The sequence below is a fragment of the Peromyscus maniculatus genome, chromosome 22, assembly GCF_049852395.1.
Source record: "Peromyscus maniculatus bairdii isolate BWxNUB_F1_BW_parent chromosome 22, HU_Pman_BW_mat_3.1, whole genome shotgun sequence".
In the NCBI taxonomy this organism is placed as follows: Eukaryota; Metazoa; Chordata; class Mammalia; order Rodentia; family Cricetidae; genus Peromyscus; species Peromyscus maniculatus.
This window is the reverse complement of record NC_134873.1, coordinates 1,904,229-1,926,196: the sequence shown is the minus strand read 5'-3', so window position 1 is coordinate 1,926,196 and position 21,968 is coordinate 1,904,229. Positions and strand designations below refer to the sequence as shown.

Sequence of the window (21,968 nt, the reverse complement as noted above, 5' to 3'; positions counted from 1 at the left end):
AAGCAACTGGGAGCTGCTGCAGCACTCAAACTAAAGTGCCAGGCCTTTGCTGAATACCCATTGCATAAGAGCTCTTGAAAGGGCACTTTAGGCTAGTCCCCCTATCCACAGTAGTTGGGTGTCCAGCCCTAAGACGCCCATAGTCGACTTTTCACAAGGACAAAATCAGCAGGTGCCTGGGAAACAGTGGTACGCAACTAATGTGGCTGCCCAGTGTGCGTGACCAGGACAGTAATGCTGTAAGGGAGGGGTCGCTGGGAAAGAAATGATGACACTTCTAGTCCCAGCTTGAGGTTCATGACCCTCTTTGGGGTGAGACCTCAGACTTTGTGCCCCCCCCTTTTTTTTACCTGTGTCCGTATTTATTTTTTCTTATTAACTTACTTTTTTTTGCTAAGATAACCAAAACGGGATGATGTGTTTTTCATGAATTAAATAAAATGCTCGTAAATATAAAACCTGCCAATCTGTTTAGCAGCCAAACATTTGGAAGTTACCAAACAGCTTAGAAACCGTGGCTTTTGACCCAGCCGTTGACAGCCCTGTAATATCAGCTACTCTAGAGGATGGTGGTGGAAGGCTGTTTACAAGATCAGGACCAGCACCTGCAACTTAGTAGGACCCTGTCTTAAAATAAAAAGTTAAAAAGAGAGCTACTGGGCAAGGGGTGGGAGATGGCTCAGTGATTGAGGGTGCATATTGCTTCTGTAGAGGACCAGAGTTCCATTCCCAGCACCGACATCAGGCAGCTCAGAACTGCTATGCCCCGTGCTGGCCTCATTGGCACCTGCACTCACATGTACAAACACACACACACACACACACACACACACACACACACACACACACACACACACACACCAAAACTGAAAATAAAATTCTCATTTAAAGAGGGACAGACTATATAGCTCAGTGGTAGAGTACTTGCCTACTATGTTCAAGGCTCCAAGTTCAGTTCTCAGTACTGATCCCCTCAGCTTCCCAAGTAGCTGGGATTGCAGGCATGCACCACCATGTTGAACTGTTCCAGCATTGTTTGGATGCCACTACCCACGTGGCTGTCTTCTAAGATGGCTGCCCTCTGTATCTGTATGAGTTGTCCACCTGCTTCCAAAAGACAAGTTGCCTGACTAGGCTTTCCATGCCCTGCATCCTGCAACTCCTTCTCAGTGCGAAGCCCCTTTCAGGATTTTGCTCCAAATGAACTGGTCCTCTGAAGCCTCAGTGTTGCTTCTCACTTTGCTCTGAACACTCACAGACACAGGACAGCACAGAAGATGAGCAGTCTCTCTCTCTTCTCTGGGACATCAAGTTCCTAGTTACTAAATGATAACTTGAAATCACCTAAAATCCCAAGAGCATTCAACAGAGTCCAAACCAGTCAGGATCCTGAACACTTGTCTCTTTCCTACAGTCCAGCAGCTGGCTCTGCAGATCCACAAATCAACCTCCTCAATAAAACCAACACTGGATATAAAGTGTTCAGTTAGTCAAGCCTAGAGCTGCACTCCAATTATCTCGGCATTTAGGAGGCTGAGACAGAAGAAGCAGGAGTTCAAGGCCAGCCTGAGTTGAGTAGAAACACCCTGTATCAGAAAGTCAATCAATCAGCTCACATCTAGCTTCAAGAGCTCTTGACAGTTGATGGGTTCTGGAGGAAGAAAGGGCAGTTTTCTTCAGTAGTGTGGCCCATGATAGGTTGCCCATGCTCCAGTGGTTGGTGGGCAGCACTAAATGGACTCCGTGGATAAAGAGGAGGAGGTAGCAACATGAAGTTAAAAGGAGTTAGGAGGAGTCAAGAAGAGTTGAAGAGGAAAAAGAAGAGAGTTAGACATGATCTAAATATACATGTGCTCATATATGAAACTACCAAGGAATACTTTTTAAAACTCTATGGTAAGGCTGGAGAGATGGTTCAGAGGTTAACAATGCTTGCTGTTCTTTGAAAGGACCAGGTCAGGTGGCTCAGAACCAGAGGGTCCAACTCTTTCTTCTGTCTCTGCAGTCACCTGAACTCAAGTGCACATAGCCACATGTGAATACACATAATTAAAAAGATAAAAATAATTTCTATTTTATGTGTGTGAGTGTTTGACTCCATGTATATATGTGCACTGTGTGTGCTGTGACCATGGAGTCCAGAAAGAGGCCTTGGATCCTCTGGAACAAGAGCTACAGGGAGTTGTGAGCAGCCCTGTGGGTGCTGGGAGCAGAATCTGGGTTCTCTGTGAGAGCAACAGGCACTCTTAAATGTTGAGCCATTTCTCCAGCCTCAAAAGAAATCTTTTTTAAAAAATCAGTGGTAGTGTGAGTTTAGAATGTGCAAAGGCTTGGATTTAATTCTCAGCACCAAAAATCGATCAATCAATTGATAAAAAGTTGTTCAATTTGCATCTGTACTGGGCACAAACAGACTTTTCTTCTTATTCCCTAAACAATATAGCATTGCAAGTATATGCAGAGTATTGAAGTTGTGCTAGGTGGAGTTATTCTTATATTTATTACTGCATGTGTGTGGTCAGAGGACAACTTTTTTGGCGTCCATTCTCTCCTCTACCATGTAAGTCCCAGAGATTGAACACAGGACTTCAAGTTTGGTGACAAGCTCCTTTACCCACTGTGCTAGGTGTTAAACGTAATATAGAGATGAGTTAAAAATGAAAGAAGACAGGAATGTGTTCTGTGCAAATATGATGCCATTTTATGTAAAAGACTTTAGAAATACAAGGGGTTTGGAGTCTACCTAGGATGGAGGGTGTGTCTGGAACAAATTCTCTAAGACCCAGAAACAACAAGATTGTGTGGGAGTTGACATTTTAGTCTGTGAATCAAATATGGCCTGATATCTGTGTTGTTGGCATTTTTTAATCATGGTGTTAGCACACAGCTGCATTTATTCACTGTGTAGTTCTGCAGGTGCTTTCAAGCTGCGGTGGCAAAGGTGAGTTGCTGGAAAGGAGTTCACAAAACAAACTATTTGCAGAAGTGGGGGTGGGGAGGACAAGGTGGTTTGATGGGTAAAGAGGATTGCTGCCAAGCTGGATGGCCTGAGTTTAGTCCTGGCCCCACACGATGAAAGGAGAGAACTAACTCCCACAGATTGTCCTCTGACTACTTTGTACACACTCTCACACACACACACACACACACACACACACACACACACACACACACACTCTCACACACACACATACACACACTGAATAAATGTGATTATTTTTAAAGGCTGACTGTAGGCTAGTAAAAGCATACATGAGTGATGGATTAATAGGGCATGGCTCAGGAGTAGAGCTTTCATCAAGTGTACAAGAGGCTCTGAGTCCCATCCTAGAACTAGAGGGAGAGAAGGTCCAGCAGGGAGTAATTAACCATTAAAAACAATTCAATAAATAAGCAGAAATCCAAAAGGTACAGGGTTGAACTCAAATGCAAGTCTATGTACCACACCTTCACCATGCCTGCCTAGATCACTGTAAATGTATACAGCTGTGATTTTCACTATGTTAATTCTTTCCTTTTGTCTCACTGGACATGTGATAACTGCTCACACTCACAGAGTACAGTGAAACCTTTCAGAACAAGAAGGCAAACCATGATGCCAGATCAAGTTTCTTAGCACTTTCATCCCCATTAGCCTGGAATATTGAACCCCTGTCTTCTAATCCTTTATACAATTTTTCCACACACAAAAAAAATGGGTTTTATGTGTACACTGGAAGAAAATTGGGCATTGTTTGAAATTTTAGGCAGTCTGACAATGGAACAACTATACAAGAAGATTAATATTGATCGAATGATGCACTTTATTGCTTTTCTTATGCTATTTTAATATTTAAAAAGATAGTCAATTTAAGTGCCAGGATAAAAGTTTTAGAAAAACCTGTTAAACCTGTTAAAATGAATTATAGAGAAATTCAAATTCAGCGAGAAGAAAGTAACAGTGAAGTTGTTTCAAGATTGGATCATAAGGTTACAGAAAGAATGCCTGTTTTCACACAATCAACCTTAATTTATACAGTAACTGTACAGCAGTTACCTGATCAAGTGAATACACAAAATATTTGGACTCCAATGGAAATGTTAGATTTATGAAGGTTTAAGGAAGCAATAGTATCTTATGGCATGCATTCCCCATATGTAAAGCAAATGTTAAACTCCTGGTGAACATATAATAGGATTATACCACAGGACTGGCAGGAGATGGCACAGGCTGTTTTGGAACCTGGTCAACGGCTCCAGTGGCAAATGTGGTTCACGGAAGAGGCTAAAAACATAGAGAAACAATGGAGGGATAAAGGAATACAAGTCTTCCAGGATCGCTTGTTGGAGAAGGCCAATATGCTGTAGTACAAACATAATGTTTATATGATATCCAACCCTTAATTCTATGTCAAATGGCAGCCTTGAATGCATGGGACAGAGTTGAGGAATCAGGAAAGAAAACTGAGTCATTTACAAAGGTTATACAGGGCCCAAAAAATCTTTGCACAAGCATCTAGTGAGGACCTTCTAGCTGCATCGTAACATGGCAAAGAGCACATGATGGTTATCCAGAATAAGCATATCAAAAACAAGGCCACTTCCTATTACTCTGTAAACTTCTTTAGTCCAAGGCTCCACCATCACCGTTATGGCAATCAGATTCCATGACTTTGGGAGCGGCCTAACTATAATCAATCCATGGTAAGTAAATCTGCACCTCTGAGCAGCTCTATGGGTCTGGGCGATCTCCTCTGGCCTTCGGTCACCTCCTGTGGAAGCTAGAGATGTTTACAGTGTTTACTTCTAGGGTCATTGCAGGATTTATGTCAGATGATGGAGGGCAGGTACTTTGCTCAACACTGGGCCCACACCATGCATTTCTACATTGCCTGCTGCTACTGTTTCCATGGCTATCAGTGCAGGAATGACCTTTGGCTCACTCCCAAACTCTAACCACTTTCCCTTCTCTGATGTTTTTGTGCAGAAATATGTTTCCACCTAACCTTGTGGAGAGCTGCTTCAAACAGGTTAGGAGGAAGCCCATGGTCTAATGAGGGAGGGGTGGAGGGTGGAGGGTGGAGGGAGCTTACTTCCCAAGGAGAAGGGTGGGAAGAAGGGCCTGAGTGGGGGGACCTTGGAGAGGATTCTGGGAGAATATGTGTACTGCCCATGGCTATGATGGTGATGCAAAGGGTGGCCAGGTTATGGAACTCATGGAGGCTAGGATGCTGGGGTCGAGGTTCTGAGACTTCTGATCACAGATGTGCTAAAAATCTGTCTGAGCATCAGCTTGGGGTTCATAGTAGAAAAGCAGCCACAGGCAACATGTGATGAGGACTTACACTTTCCTATAAAACTGTATTTACAGAAGCAAGTAGTGGAATGATTTTGGCCAGCAGGGGGTGCATAGAAACCCCTTTATTGAAGGCTAGACATAAAGATGCAGACTATATATCCATTTTCTATGCTTGGTTTTTAACATCCTCACTATTCTGTTACTCATTTCTTTTCTTTGGTGAAGAGGATGAACCCCAGGACTTGTTTATATTAGGCAAATGTCAGTTACTAATTTCTTTTGTTATTATTATTATTATTATTATTATTATTATTATTATTATCATTATCGATATTATTTTCAGTGTGTGTGTGTATGTGTGTGTGTGTGTATGTGTGTATGTGTGTATGTGTGTGTGTGTGTGTGTATGTCTGTGTGTGTGTGTGTGTGTGTGTGTGTGTGTGTGTGTGTGTGTGAATGCATGTCAGGTGTGGGTGTGGAGCTCAACTTTTGACAACTTTTGGGGCTTGGTTCTCTCCTCCCACTATGGGTCTGAAGATCTAACTCAGATCATCAGGCCTGTGCTCAGGAAATTCTTTGACCTGCTGTGAGCTGTCTTGCTGGCACAATTATTCATTTCTTTAGTTATAAGTTTTATTAAGAAATTTAAAATAGAGATACAAAAAATTGTACTATTCTTTGGCATTAACAAAGATTGTACACAAAATCTTTGCTGCTCAAGTCTCTTCTATCTAGGGTAGAATTTGCAGATGACCTCTAGATCACGTCTAGGTGATGCAGGACAGCTAACACAGGTAAATGATCTGCAGACAGCTGTTCTGCATTAGAACCATTTAGAGCAGTGGTTCTCAACCTTCCTAACGCTGTGGCTCTGCAATGCAGTTCCTCATGTTGTGGTGAGCCACAACTATAACAGTATTATTGTTGCTACTTCGTAACTGTAATTTTGCCACTGAGTGGTGTCACAGTTCCTAAGATGATACAAAATACGTGTTTTCTGACAGCCATGACCAACAGGTTGAGAACTGCTGGTTTAGAAAGTAATGACAACCAAAGATCTGCATGTGTTCACTACACAAATGGTTTTTTCCAGCATTTTCAATCCATGGTTGCTTGTATCTATGGACATGGAATTTATACATGTTGAGGAGTTGTATCTAAACTTTTTCTGGGAAGATAAAACACACAGGTCTGTCACCCAATGAGAGACCAAAGTCATGATTGCACCAATTTGGTGAGCTAATGACTTCTTGGCAGGCTTTTTAATTGGAGTGTAGGTGAGGGGTTACTTACAGGAGCAGGTGTGACTCAAAAGCAGTTGCATCACCAGAAAAGTCCATCCCAGCGTGGGTGGCAACTGTTGAAAGCTGTATTCCTGGATGAGCTCTCTGTGCAATTTGCAAGCAGCTCACCAGGTCCAAAATCTCCTCTAGGCAGTTTGGCAGGTCAGAGTCTCCTCCATTTATCTAATGTTTTTATAAAGACAGGGAAGGGACTTCACAAATCTTGTAAGCATCAGATTTCTCAAATGGGAAGTATGTTTACTTCCTGAATTTCATGAATTTTCCAGCTCCCTACATGAGTGAATTTTTCAATTTAGAGGAAGCTGCTGTACAACAGGACAATATGCTATAAGTCTTTATGGAACTTTGAAATATATACATGCAGATATGTCATATAAATATGATATATAAAACACATATGAAACATGTATATATATTCATATATGATTCATTATATATGATAAATGCATATATTTCATGTATAAATGCAAAATACATAAATATATATGAAATACATATATATGGTGAAATGTCCAAATCGTTCCAATTAAACAATCAGAAAAAGGCACACACACAACACACACACACACACACACACACACACACACACACAAATAAATCTTTAAAAACTTTCCAATTTTGGTGCATTAGAGGATCATGGGCAAGCAGCTGGTTGAGCTTTCTGATTTCCCTCAGCCAAAGGCACTGGGTGTCCAGAATAAGCACATAAGTGCCTTATGAAGAAAGGACAAGTTCTCCTTTGAATAAGTGTTTGTAATTTCCTAAACAAATCCCCAGTGTTGGCAACATTTTTATTTTGACTGGTAGTTTCCAGCAAAGTCACAGAGTGTGTAATGTAAGCACTATCTGTATGGATATTAAGAAATTGATCAGAAAATGCTGAAAAACTGCAATGACAGCATGTAGCTCTGTTATTTATGCAAAGGAGCCATTTGTAGTAAATTGTACTACTTCATAATTATAAGCAAAAGCATTGGTGCCTGTTGAGGAGCCATCAGTGAATATCAATAGGGCATACCTCAAGGGAACAAATGATGTCACATAGAAAATACAAATTCATGCTTATTGGCAAAATCAATAAGTTTATCTGGAGGGTAATGATTATCTAAGATTCCCAAATATGAGGCCAAAGCAATAGGCCAGAATTCAGTAGTTTGCATAAACCAATCAATTTGTTCTTTGGTATAAGGTTGTATAATAACATCTGGTTCTCTACCAAAATAGCACCATCCTTGTTCTCTCCCTAAAATTATAAGATGAGATACAGCCTCATAATATGGTCCAATGTCCCTTTTATGTGTGGCTGGGAGATGCATCCACATTAAAGGTGCAGTCTGCCAAAAAACAGCAGTTGATGAAAGAACTGTTCTACATATAATAAATTTCAAAAGTTTATCATAATCCATAAATGTGGCAGCTTGTGATCGTATGGCTTGTTCTATGATTTGAAATGCTTTTCTCCCTGCCAGAGTAAGCTCACAGGGAGAAATGGCATTAGCATTTCCAGGTAATATATCATAAAGAGTTTTTACATCACTCTTACTGAGATTCAAATATGGGATAAGTCAATTAATATCTCCAAGAAGTTTTTAAAAATCATTTAAGGTTTTAAATTTACCTAATCTTAACTCTAATTTCTGAGAGGAAATTTTAGATGCCATCATTTGGAATCCATGATAAGTATATAGAACCTTTAGCTGAACTTTATCAAGTGCTACCTCCAGTCCCTTACTTTGCAAGGCATTATTAAGTTCATCATAACATTTTAAAACCTAGCCACCATCTTTTCCAGCTATCAAAATATCATCCATATAGTGGATTATTTACATTTCTGGCCAATGATTTCTTTTTTTTTTGCTTACAAACTGTATGGCTGTGGCAGGCTTCTTGCTAACTGTTCTTATAGCTTAAATTAATCCATTTCTATAACTCTATACCTTGCCACGTGGCTTGTGGCTTACCAGTGTCTTCATATGCGGTTTGTCATGGTGGTGGCTGGCAGTTTCTCTGACTCAGTCTTCCACTTCCCAGAATTCTTCTCCTCCTTGTCCTGCCTATACTTCCTCCTGCCTGGCCACTGGCCAATCAGTGTTTTATTTATTGACCAATCAGAGCAACAGATTTGACATACAGACCATCCCACAGCACAACTGTATTACAAGGTAACATATAGTTTTACTAAGATATGTGAGAATCTATACAAAGGGCAAAATGTTGCCTCATCAGTGCAAGATAGTAGTTTTTTATTTTAAATTTTTTTTTGAGAACTTCATATATGACCACTGCATCTATATCATTCCTGCCTCTCCACTCCAATATAATACTTTCTAAAGAATATGAGCAAATTTTTTTTTTTTTGGTTTTTTCGAGACAGGGTTTCTCTGTGTAGCTTTGCGCCTTTCCTGGAGCTCACTTGGTAGCCCAGGCTGGCCTTGAACTCACAGAAATCCACCTGGCTCTGCCTCCCGAGTGCTGGGATTAAAGGCGTGTGCCACCACGCCCGGTGCAAATATTTATTTTGAACCATGGACTCACTAAATTTTATTTCATGAAACAAACTACATTTACCAGTTGTTGAACATATCAGGATACATATGACAATTGATGACAAGAAGTTTGTTTAAAATCCACTTGGGATGTGACTAAATCCAGAGTTATTATGAGTTACATGAACTGGAAAAAGAAAGTAGGTAATAGTTTGGTAAAAATAATCTTTTCTAAATATCCTGCATTCAGAATGTGGCATAAGTAAAAATTAAGGTATTAATTAACCTTGTCATTATTTCAGGTAGCTTCCATATTAGAAGAAAACTTCCTGAAGATGTTGGATATTTCATAAAATACCTCAATTTGAATAAAATAATGTTCCCTAGCTTTAGAATTACTGTGACTTAAAATTTTCATCTGAATGGAAATGATTTATAAATTTATTTGTATTTATTAAGCCTTGGCTGGTTTGTTTGTTTGTTTGTTTGACTGGACTGATATTGGACTGAGGTTTCACCACTGCTGTGCATGTACTCTACCACCCACCTGGGTCTCAAGCACCTTTTAAATTTTTATTCATTTTGAGACAGAGTCTCATTCAGTTGCCCAGGCTGGTTTTGAACTCACTCTATAGCAGGATGGCCTTGAACTCAGCATTCTTCTGCCCCAGTTTCCTAAGTAATTAAGCTTAGAGGCCTGCACTACCAAGCCTATATCTAAACATGGTTTTAAAAACTGCTCAGTTTACATTCTTAACAAAATGCTTTAAATGTATATAAAACTAGAGACTGTTGCATAGTGAATTATAATACTTGTGTGCTTAGTCAAGCTTTTGGGTTGTTGAAGGTAAGCTTCTGAGGAGTCCTCACACTCAGCATAATCTATTGCATGTATGTATGTGTATGTATGTATGTATGTATGTATGTATGTATGTATGTGCAGGGATGTGCGAGTATACACAGACACGCCATGGTACGTGTGTGAGGGTCAGATGAGAACTTGCTAGAGTCAGGTCACCCCTTTCTCCACGTGGGTCCCAGGAATTTAACTCATATGATGAGCTTTGGCAGGAAGCACCTTCACCCACTAAGCCATCTGACCAAAGCCGTAACTGTGGTGTTTGTTTGTTTGTTTGTTTGCTTGCTTTTAGCAGTGGGGGAGATAGAAACAAAAGGAAAATGATGGAAATGAAATTAGTGTGCAGCATGACTGGCCAATGATTTCTTACTGATTACATTGCAAGAGCAACATAAGATTTATATAAAGTGGGATTATTAGCCATGTCCTGTGGGAGGACATGCCATTGACATCTCCTCACTGGTGCTTTAAAATTGATGGCAGGTAGGCTGAATGGCAAAGCATTTTTGATCCTCTGGGTGAAAGGGGATGGTAAAAAAAAGCAATCTTTCAAGTCTATGATAACTTTGAAATGTCCCAAAGGTATGGTGATGGGTGAAGGGAGGCCAGGTTGAAAGTCTCCCATCAATACCATCATTTTATTCACTGCCCTTAAAACTTGTAATAGCCGCTATTTACCTGATTTTTTCCTTAATAACAAAGATAGGAGTATTCTAATGAGAATTACTAGGGGTGATATGGCCAGCTTCAAGCTACTTCTGTACCAGCTGCTGTGCAGTCAATAATTTTTCATGGGTAACAGGCCATTGATTGACCCACACAGGCTGATTTTTTCTGCATGAGTCACAGGAGTATCAATGACCCCCATGGAAAAAATGGTCTAATCCTGCTCTTTTTGACTAGGGGTGGCCTCTAGAGGTTTTAGTATTCCTGTTCCATGTTTTCCTAAGTTTTTACCTGGTAAGTACCCATTTTTCAACATTTGAGTGGTAATAACATCATTAGTACTGCACATGATTATTCCAAGTTGAGATAAGTCTCTACCCAAGAAGATGATTGGTAATCTGGCTATAACACAAGGTTGTATGATACCTTGATAACTGTCCTGATCTGTCCAATTTAAAATTTTTGAACTCCTTTCATGGTTTTGACTTTGTCCTATTCCCTTCAAAGGGGTCAAGGTAGCATCTAATGACCAAGTTATGGGCCATTCCTCCTTTCTAATAATGGTAACATCTGCACCTGTGTCAACCAGATCCGATAATTCCTTGCCAGCCAGCCATAGGGTCATGAGAGTTTTTTGTGCTACTTCTGATACTACTACTGCCCAAATGTACATATTTTCCTTTTAATTAGTATTTTTCACATTAAATGACAAAATATTTCTCACAGTAGTTTGAAAACATGATACTATGTGATACATGTTTGTGTAACTTAGATGATTTTGATAGTTCATGTTGAAGGTATAATATAACATGAACTTTGGCTTGTTCAAATCTGTAAAGTTTTATTTATTCTTCCTTCTTTCCATGTGTCATCAATTTAAATTATAGAAAATACACTTACACTTAATACTTTAGTGTAGATGTAACCAAACATCTTATTAAATAAGAAACACAGAACCAATGTAAAGAAGAAAGCCAAGAGGTCAGAGCTCAGAGCTAAAACCTTACCCTTCCTCCTGTGGTGGTCCTACCTCTCTGAAAGAGACCTATTTCCTGTGTGTCTGTCTTTATATAGTCTTTCTGTTCTGCCTTCTCATTGGTTGTAAACCCAAACACATGACTGCCTCATCACTGCCTGTATGTACAGCCCTCCAGGTCTTCTATGGTATTGAGATTACAGGCATGTGTCTCCAACACTGACTGTATCCTTGACCACACGGAGATCTGCCTAGCTCTTCTACCAAGTGCTGGGATTAAACGCGTGCACCACGAATGCCTAGCTCTGCTATGGCTTGCTATTAGCTCTGTCCCTTGGGCAACTTTATTTATTAACATACAAATAAAATCACATTTCAGTACAAATAAAATACCACCATACTTTAGAACCCTCCTTTAGCAAAAATTAGTTCTTACAGTGATTTGACTTTTTTCTGAAAACAGGTATTTTGGCACATGTGTAGAACAGGCACAGATACAATCCCAGCACTTGGGAGGCAGAAGCTGTCAGATATGTCTCAGTTCAAGGCCAGCCTGGTCTACAAAGACAGTTCTACTCTACACAGATATACATAGTGAGACTACATTCATTGGTAGAGACGTCTAGACTTTCCAGATATTCTAAAGTTACAATGGGCTTAATAAGTAGAATTAGTAAATTAGCATACTGTGTCATTAACTTTTTCCAAAATTCAAATGAAATATCAGTTTTGGAGGATAGCTAGACCCTCTATGATGTCCCCATAATTTTTTATGTCCTGATTCTCAGAGAAGGAAATGCAGGCTGTAAGTCTATGTGCTCAGAGTTTTGAAGAAGACCAATATCCAATGTTGTTTTTCATTGCTGTATGGACTTTGCATTTAGAGGACAAATGAGTCTTAAGTTACATCACCTTGTCTCCATAGACATGGAAGGTCTTGTCAGTTTGTGACAAAAGAATTACCAGAATTGTTCTAGTTTTTGTATATTTTGTATTAAAATTCATAAAAATGATTGTCTTGTCAGAGTTTTGAGCATTATAGGCCACTAGTTGTTAGGAAACAAATGAATTCTTGACCATGATGCTCATATTTTGAAGAAATTTTAAAGTTATTTTTATATGAGCACAGTTTACTGAAAGTTGCTTTTTTCATACTGAACCACCTCTCCTTAATGTAAACATGTAATCTATCTAGAAATTCAGACATGCTCAATTTTGCTAAATATAGAAGTAGAATTAACATTCTACATAATTTTACTTTACAATTTCTTTATTTAGTCTTTTTCCAGATGACTTGCCTATCAGTGAGAATGAGGTACAATATCACTTTGTTGACATTGTTCTGTAGTTTTAAACTAAAACTATTTTATGAAATCTGGTGTCTCTGTGTTGAGTGAATATATAGTTAGGATTGTAGTATCTCTTTTAGGAGTATAGCATTTTCTTCCAGTCTCTTCAGACTAGGTCTGGTTTGAAATCAAAATAATGAGATATTAGAATAGCCATGCTTTCTTATTTTTACTTACATCTATATGGGAAATATTTTTCCAACTTGTCACCCTTAGTTTATGTCTCTCACTGGTAGTCAAATCTGTTTCACAGAAGCAAAACAAACAAATAAACAAACAAAAAAAACATCGACCTGCTTTTCTTACCCATTCTACTTGTCTCTATCTCTTCCTTAGGCAGTTAAGACCATTAACACTTTTAGTTATTATTTAAGGTGGTCTGTATATAGTTTTGAGGGTTGTCTGCTATGTGAGAAGCATGGGTTAGAACTACCAGTTCAGCCTGCTGATTTGTGGTATGGGCTGGAAGAGCTTGCATTTTGACCACTATGGTATCTGAGACAATTGCATATTCCACTCCATGTACTCCTTTATATAGGAAGATGCTGCCATCTGTATACCATGTATAAGTGGCCTGAAGTAATGCTCATTTCTGCATATGTATCAGATGGGGTGGTAACTCTCTTAGGGTCTCAACATGTGAGTGTGATGGGGAGTATTCCAGGACTGGTTGGAAGAGAAGATTTGAGATGTAAAGAGGTGGACATGGTTGAAAAGTCAGTGCTGTGTTCTCAACCAGTGCCACCTGAAGGGAGAGAACTTGAGAGGGAGGTAATGTTAGAAGGCCCTTATATGTTAAAAGGTGTGACAGATGGTGAAGAGAAAGGACAGTAATGGGTGACTCAAAGGTTGGCTTCATAAGGAGGTGCTTTCCATCTGGAGTCTCAGGATCCAGGTTGATACATTGTGAGAGGGCCTTTGTAAAGCAGTTGAGGAATTCAGATGAGTTTTCATTTTTCCCCTGTATGACCTCTTGGACTTTTTCATGATTTACTGACTTAAGGGCAGTCTTGCAGAAGCCAGCTAGGAGGCAGGTTCAAACCTATTTCTAGCTAGAATGTCCCCTGGGTTATTGTAATCCCATCCAGGCTCCTGGTCTGGGACTGCCCTAGCCCTCACTGGGTAGGTGTTATCTGTTGGATGGAGTTTGCCTGCATGGACCCTAGCCTGATCCCAGACTCACCTAAGCTCCTCTGGGGCAAGATTGTTTGTACAAACAATCATATAGACATCATGAAAGGTAAGATCATAGGATTGGGTAATGTACTGGAATTATTTAATAAAAAAGTGGAAGAATTGACCGTATAGGACCCCAACCTATTTTATATTTGGGAGAGCTCAGATAATGAAAAGGGGACATTTACCATGACTAGACCATCCACCCCAGCAACCACTCGCAAACGAAGAACTGGGGCTGGTCTAGATTGAGGAGGTATAGGAGGTCCCAAGGTAGAGCAGGAACAATGAACAGGAGAACTAGGGGCTGTTTGTGTATTAAAAGTGGATGCCAGGGAGGGTTGACCTGGTGGATGACCTGTTTCTGAGGATGGAGAAAGGGAAACTGAGGGGACTGGAAGAGAGTGCCACGGACTGCCCCACTGGGAGTACCACGACCGTAGGAGAATCAGGGCTTGGGTAGTCAGGAAGGCAAGGATTCGGCGACTGACAGACAGACAACACACTCAAAAGCAGTTTGAATCTGCTGCAATTTTACTTCTGCAAATCAGTAGTTTATATACAGAAAAGAAAACTATCAAGTCATACAAGGAACAAGAGCTTGGCAATAATTCAATTACATCATCTTTAAAAAAATCAAGCACACAGTTACTAATTGGTGCTAGATGTATGCCTTCACTCACAAGAACTTGATGACCCAAAGAGCAGTCTGTGTTTTTTAAACTTAGTACAGTTCCTAGACTTGTGTAGGCTTCTTGCAGCTGTGTCCTTCATCTTTATCTCAGCCGCTTGCTAGTTTATTATGTACTTCTACTTTTCTGGTTCTCATGACCCATTTAGCCAATTTGGATGCTGCAGATCCTCCCTAAGTCTTTCTTCAGTTCTTTACCACATATCTCTTCTAATATAAAAACTTTTTACCTGATGGAATATGGACTCTTGTACTTTTACACCTGTAAGGGGAAGGAGTTCTGCTGTAGTCCTTAAATTTTCCATGCTGAACTTTCTCAACAGAGGGGCCCACCATCTGCCTCCTATGAGATAATGTTTTCTGCCATAAATCACTTTAGTTGGGATTCCTAAAGGATTCCTAGTGGGTGAGTGTTCATTCCCTAGAAGTGCCTGAACTATTATACTTTCTATTATCTAGTGGCTTGAGGCTTGAGGTTTTTAAGGAATAGTTCATTCTGCTATATCTAATTAAGGTCCATGTCCAGCTTCCCCTTTCCTCCACAGTTCACAACCCAAGCATTCATTAATTTTGGCTGTGTTTTATCGATTAATTAGAACATTATCAGAAAAGCAGTTATACAGAACCCATAGCCCTGAGAACTCATGATCTGTGAAGTATGTGTCCTTCGAGAAGGAGACATAACACAGGCACTCTGGCAGGGACCTCCAGGGAGCTTAGTCCCATGGGACACGTATCTCCCGTACGCTATAATTGACATAATTGTTCATGTCACACGGACGACACTGGAGTTGGTGTGGCAAGAGAGGAAGATGTGGACTTTGGCTTTGGTTTATAGAGTGGTTGCTCATTAGCTGGCTCAAAAGAAAATGTTTCATCCTGTTCTGACTTCATAGCTAGTAATAGCTGGGTGGGGGAACAGGGGGAACAGAGAGAAGGCTTAGAGAGAAGGTAAGAGAAGGCTTTGACATATAGGGTCTCTTTCCATTTCCCCGATCACTCACAATAGTTGTAAAGGTCCCATATAATATTGGGATCTAGTGTGCCATTATGTGGCCATTTAGATTGATTATCTAAAGGATAATGAGGCCAAACTTTATTGCACAAGCGAACAAGTTTAGGGCCTTTCAAATCATGTGTGAAGGCTTGAGATTTTCTAGGAGGCATCCCAAGGGGGTGTGAGAAGGTATGGAGTGCAGGGCTCCCATGGATGAGAGGGGAGGGAATCATTCACTGCAGCCTGTAGTCATGGGCATCCCCTGACTCAGGGAGGACCGGCCAGGGACCAAGCCATTCAGAGGGTCATCACCCAACTCAACTGGGGTCCTGCTTAGCCCGGCTAAGCCAACAGAGAGACTCAGGTGCCTGGTAGCAGGGCTTTAGTAGAAGCCAGAGGGCGAGAGAAAACCGAGCTCTAGGGGGAAGGAATCATCCAGAGGAAAGGCTGAAATGGTAGACTTTTGTGGCTCCTTTTGTGAGAAGATGGGAGAGCACAGGAAGGGATGCTTATAACTGCCTGATTGCATCTCTTAGGATGGGGGTGTGGTCAGGTGAAGAGGGCCAGCCTTAGCCTTAAAGACACTGTCTGGGGATACCTCCACTTCCAAGAGTACTAGAGGGGTGCTGGACATTCAAAGGTCACTTCCTCAGACCCAGGAAAAGGTTTACACCAACCAAAAGGGGAACTCACCTAATTGCCGCTGTTGGATGGAATGCTGAGCGATCGGTGAGCTGGAAGTTTGGTCTGTTGCAGATGGACAGGAAATGAGGGATAGAGTCTTAGTGTGGCTCAGACCATAAGGGGAGAGCACAGGCACCAAGGGAGTCTATCCCGGGTTTCGACACCAAATGTAAGTAAACCGCAAAAACTCTGGGTTTGGTGTCCTGGGTTTTGGCACCAAATGTCAGTAAACCACAGAAACTCTGGGTTTGGTGACCCGGGTTTTGGCACCAAATGTTAGTAAACCACAGAAACTCTGGGTTTGGTGTCCCAGGTTTCAGCACCAAATGTAAGTAAAGTGCAAAAACTCTGGGTTTGGTGACCAGGGTTTTGGCACCAAAATATTAGTAAATTGATGGCTGAAACTGCAAGGAGACAATTCAGCCCTGGAAGGCGAGGTATCCCAGACACCTCGAGCTACTCAGAACAAGAGTTCTGCCCTGAAGGTGGCCCGGACACCTGGAGCTGTTTTGCACAGTCTGATGGCTTGGACTGCAAAGAAACAGTCCAACCTTGGAGAGGAAGGTTTTCTGACTTCTCGGGAGAGTCAGGACTGGAACTGCTTCAGCAAGGAAGGGTACCCTGACTCTTCGGAAAAGTCAGGGTATCCTGACTCTTCGGGAAGGTCAGGATTTACCTGGTATGATGGTATGATGGGGGATGGTTTCCCCCCAGGAAACAGCAATCCTGCTCCTCTCCTGGAGAGCCACAATGTCTGGCTCAGTGTTACCAGCTCTTTCTCGCTTAGTGCAGTAAGGGACTTCCCAGCAAGGTTCTTCTGTTCAGCTCCCCCTTGCTCAGTCCACCATGGGACGTCCCAGTAAGGCTCTTCTGTTCACCAGTCAATGAAGGTCTTCACCCAATACTCTTTTGAGAAAGAGGTTTATTTGGGAAGGAGGAGTCCAGGAGAGTAGCTGCCTCTACCAGGATGGAGTGAACAGCTGGCAACTGACCAGGCAGGGCGGTTTATATAGGATGTCTAGGGCTCAGAGTCAACTGTGATTGGTTAGTTTATTTTCTGCCCAGGGATTGGCCAGTTTTGTGAGAAAGGGGCAGAGATGGCCCTGATTTCAAGGCTAAACTGTATTTCTTTCACTGTCCTTTCTTGGCTTTTTGACACTACCTCTAAGGCCAGGGCACATTTCTTTCATTTACTCTGATTCTAGGGTCCAAGAGTGTTATTTTGGTACTGGTCTCAGAGTCAGGACATATTTCCTGGGTTCTGGGTTTGGGGATAAAGTGTTCACTTCTCTGGCTCAGGTCCCAAACACAGGCTGTGTTTCTTTCCCTGGTCCTGGGCCCTAGGGCCAGGATTCTACTGTCCTGCTCTGTGATTGGTTGATTTCACAAGTCAGTTGGACAGCGGCAGAAATGGTTCTGATTTGAGCTAAACTGTGTTTCTCTCACTGGCTTTATCTGAGCCATCCTTCCCTAATTCTGCGCTCTAGGTTCTGGGTGGATTTCTCTAACCAGCCCCTTTTCCCTACAAGTAAGAATGGTAACTTTTTGAGGTTGGGGGTACTATCTATTCTCTTTCACAACTTGTAGAACATCACTCAAATCCTTTCTAGTTTTCATAATTTTCATTGAAGTTGTTCTCTTATTTAGAGGAGCCTCCCATTGAAAGGCATTTGAATATCTCTTTTGAAAATTTGCATGTACTTTCTTGTTTATGTATATTTACTATTAACAGTTATGACTATTTTATGACATGTGTTTTTTTTTAAATTCTGTCCAAACAAATGGATTTTACAGAAATGTACAGAATATTCCAATAAAACATTAAAGAATACATGACTTTTCTCAACAGCACATGGGGCATTCTTGAAACGTGAATTCTTATTATGACAAAGCAAATGCCAACAAAGACAGAAATAATGAAATTACATTCTGCATTATATATGACCACTATTTATTAAAAGTATATACCATATCAAAATACTCAAATTCATAGAAGCTAAATAGCATGCAATTCAAACAAAATTGAGTGAAGGAAGAAATGAAGAGGATACTGTAAAACTTCTAGAATTTATTGAAGATGAAACCAGGATAATCAAACCTAAGAGACACAATTAAACCAACCAGTAGAGTGAAGTTTACAGAGTTATTTCCCTGAATAGATCATTTTCACAGTGGTATACACACCAAACCCCTTTTCACTTTATTGGTTTCTGCAGTTACTTCTGGATATGTAATCATTAAAGAAGATTTTGAATCAGAGGGTCAGGTGTAAGAGAACATTCAATGTTTGCATTCTCTGTGCCTGGGTTTTTCCACTTAATATGATTTTTTTTCTAAAAAAATACCCATCCAGTTGCCTGCTATAATATTTCATTACTCTTTATAGCTTGATAGTGTTGTATAATGTTTATGTGCCACATTATCATTGGTACATTGATCTGCTCAATGATGCAAGCCCCTTGAGGCAAATGAGTGGTCAGGCCCCTCCCCTGAGGACCTCTAACCACCAGGGTCCACACACAGAACACTCTAAGTGCTCTGAAGGTTGGATCCAATCTCTGCTCTAAAGAATAAAGTGCCAATGCTCAGAACTTGAAATACCACCAATCCCTGAGTTCACCCCAAGATCTGAACATGAATTCCCACCAGTCCCTACTATGGGACACTCTGACTCGCAGGAAACACTATGTAAGCCCTATATTCTACTAAGTTCTGTGCTGCTTCTCATAAGAGCAGAGGCAGACACCCTTCTAGATTTTTCCCTTCAAATAAATCTCTTGTATGAGCATTGCATAGTATGATTTTCTGGTATTCCCTGCCTCCTGACTGCCAGCATTCCTTGATTTTCAGATTTATAACACTTTACTGAAGCCTCTGAACTCAGAGCTATAATATTTTCAATGGATATTTAGGTTATTTCAGTATCCTAGTTCTTGTGAAAAGGGAGTCTATGAAGACTTTGGAACCAGTATCTCTGAAGTAGGATGTTGATTCATTTGAACATATGCCAGTTGGGGTGCATCTGGGTCATATAGTAGATTTATTTTTAGTGTTTCAAGCATTCCTTTATTTTCATAAATTACTAATTATATTTGCAAATGTTTTGGTACATTTACACAGCACCAAATTTATTTTTTATTTACTTTCTTTTCTTAAGAAATGTTTTATTCATTTTACATACCAATTAGAGATCTCTCTCTTCCCTCCTCCTTCCCCCTCCATTCCCTCCTACAATAAGGTAAGGCCCCCCATGTAGAGTCAGCAGAGCCTGGTTGCATTCAGTAGAGGCAGGTCCAAGCCCTTCTCCCTGGCTAAAGGTTGTGCAAAGTGTCCCACCATAAGGAGTGGGCTCCAAAAAGCCAGTTCATTTACCAGCGATGGATCTTGATCCTACTGCCAGGGGTCCCCTTAAGCAAATCAAGCTATACAACTGTCTGAATTATGCAGAGGGCCTAGCTCAGTACCATGGAGGCTCCACAGGTGTTGGTCTAAATGTCATGAGTTCCCACTAGTTTGGTTTGGTTGTCTGTAGGGTTGCTCATCATGATCTTGATGCTCTTTGCTCATTGAATCTTTCTTCTCTCCCTCTCTCCCTCTCCCTCTCCCTCCCCCCCCCCCCTCTCTCTCTCTCTCTCTCTCTCTCAGACTGAACTCCTGGAGCTCAGCCTGGTGTTTGGCTGTGGATCTCTGCATCTTCCTCCATCAATTACTGAAGAAAGGTTCTATGACGACAGTTAGGGTATTCACCAATCTGATTACTTGGGTAAGCCAGTTCAGTTCAGGTGCCCTCTCCACTATTGCTAGTAGTCTAAGCTGGGGTCAACCTGTAGATTCCTGGGAACTTCCCTAGCACCAGGTTTCTCCCTATCCACATGAAGTCTCCCTCTATCATGGTATCTCTTTCATTGCCCAGCACCAAATTTAAAAGTAAAGAAATTATATGATTTTTTTTTTTTTTTTTTTTTGGTTTTTCGAGACAGGGTTTCTCTGTGTAGCTTTGCGCCTTTCCTGGAACTCACTTGGTAGCCCAGGCTGGCCTCGAACTCACAGAGATCCGCCTGCCTCTGCCTCCCGAGTGCTGGGATTAAAGGCGTGCGCCACCACCGCCCGGCTGATTTTTTGAATGCTTCATGATCTAATGATTGAATATTCAGCTTCTATCTCTTTAAAGTGCCTTGATATTTTCTTTCATTTGTACTGAATTTCTAAATACTATGGGAAATCATGGAAATCATTTAAGTTATATTAATCTTGCAATCAAAATGGCAAATATGCATATATACATGGTATAACACTTTTTGATGCTTTTATTTTTATTTCTGAGATTTTAATACAATTAAAACATTTCTTCCTCTGTTCAGTTTTCTCTAAACTTTCCTTAAACCCTCCCTGCTTTCCTTCATATCTGTGACCTCTTTTTCACTAATTGTTATTGCATTTACATATGTAAATACATATATATATTCACGAATATAACATATTCCCTCTGTCTACTAATACCTGTATGTATGCTTTTGTTCCTATCATTTGACATTGGGAAACCAATTGATGTGCTCTTCCCTGGTGAGGAAGACCTCTTCTGCACCCATTTTCTTCAGTTCTCTATACTTCATTGTGTAGGATTTATGCTTCATGGGATTTTTCCTGTCCACTTTCACAGGTCCATTGAATTTGCTCTTGTTCAGTTCAAATATGGTTTTTTTTTATATGATTCTAGTTTTCCAGGTGGCCACTACAGTTGTTATTAAAATCTATTCTATAAATTACATAGTACACTCATATTATGTGGTTGATTTCCTTTATGGTGATAGTGACATGAGTGAGATTATAGCTAAGATAGTAGGGCACCTGCCTGGCATATTCAAGGCATGAGCTTTTTTTCCCATCATTGCATAAACTGTGCTACACTAGATGTGGAAACGCACATAAAATGATGATCAATTTAAGAATATCATTAGTCACTTAGTGAACCTGAGGTTGTCCTGACTTACAGGAATCACTGTCTGTTGAAGTAAGAGAGATGCTTTTAGCCAGATATTTATTTTACCCTTGAACACTACTGTACCACTGGGCTTGCATCATTACAGCTCAGTACTGGGCCTTGGTTACTAGAATTGGCAATAAATATATGAAACCATAGAAATACATGAAACTATTAGACTTTCAGAATAAATTTTATACTAATTTTGATTAAAAACTGAATACCTCTCAGCCAGAAATTCTGCAGGTATCATCATTTTAATACATAAACGAAACACACAACATCCATAGTGTGGTTCATAGAAATTGTAAACCCAGATGTAGTGGAACTGGGGAAGTAGAATTGGGACAGTTCAGTTTGTTCCTGTGATGGAGCCAGAATGTGATCCCACCTTAGTCTCACAGGTTTACTGAACATTTGCATGATCTTTTATTTTTTTAAGGCTTTATTTATTTTAATTCAGTTTATTTGTTTTTGACAAAATAATATATGTATTCAATATGAATATATAAGGGTGAAAA

At 40.5% G+C, this 21,968-nt stretch overlaps 1 long non-coding RNA gene across 1 annotated transcript in view; it reads left to right on the top strand.

The window, feature by feature from the left end:
* Positions 1 to 21,968, top strand: part of LOC143270157 (uncharacterized) — a 40,353-nt gene that overhangs the window by 370 nt on the left and 18,015 nt on the right. The window contains exon 2 of the long non-coding RNA XR_013047133.1: positions 4,967 to 5,009. This is a non-coding gene — a long non-coding RNA (uncharacterized LOC143270157). The remainder of the gene's footprint in view (positions 1 to 4,966; positions 5,010 to 21,968) is intronic.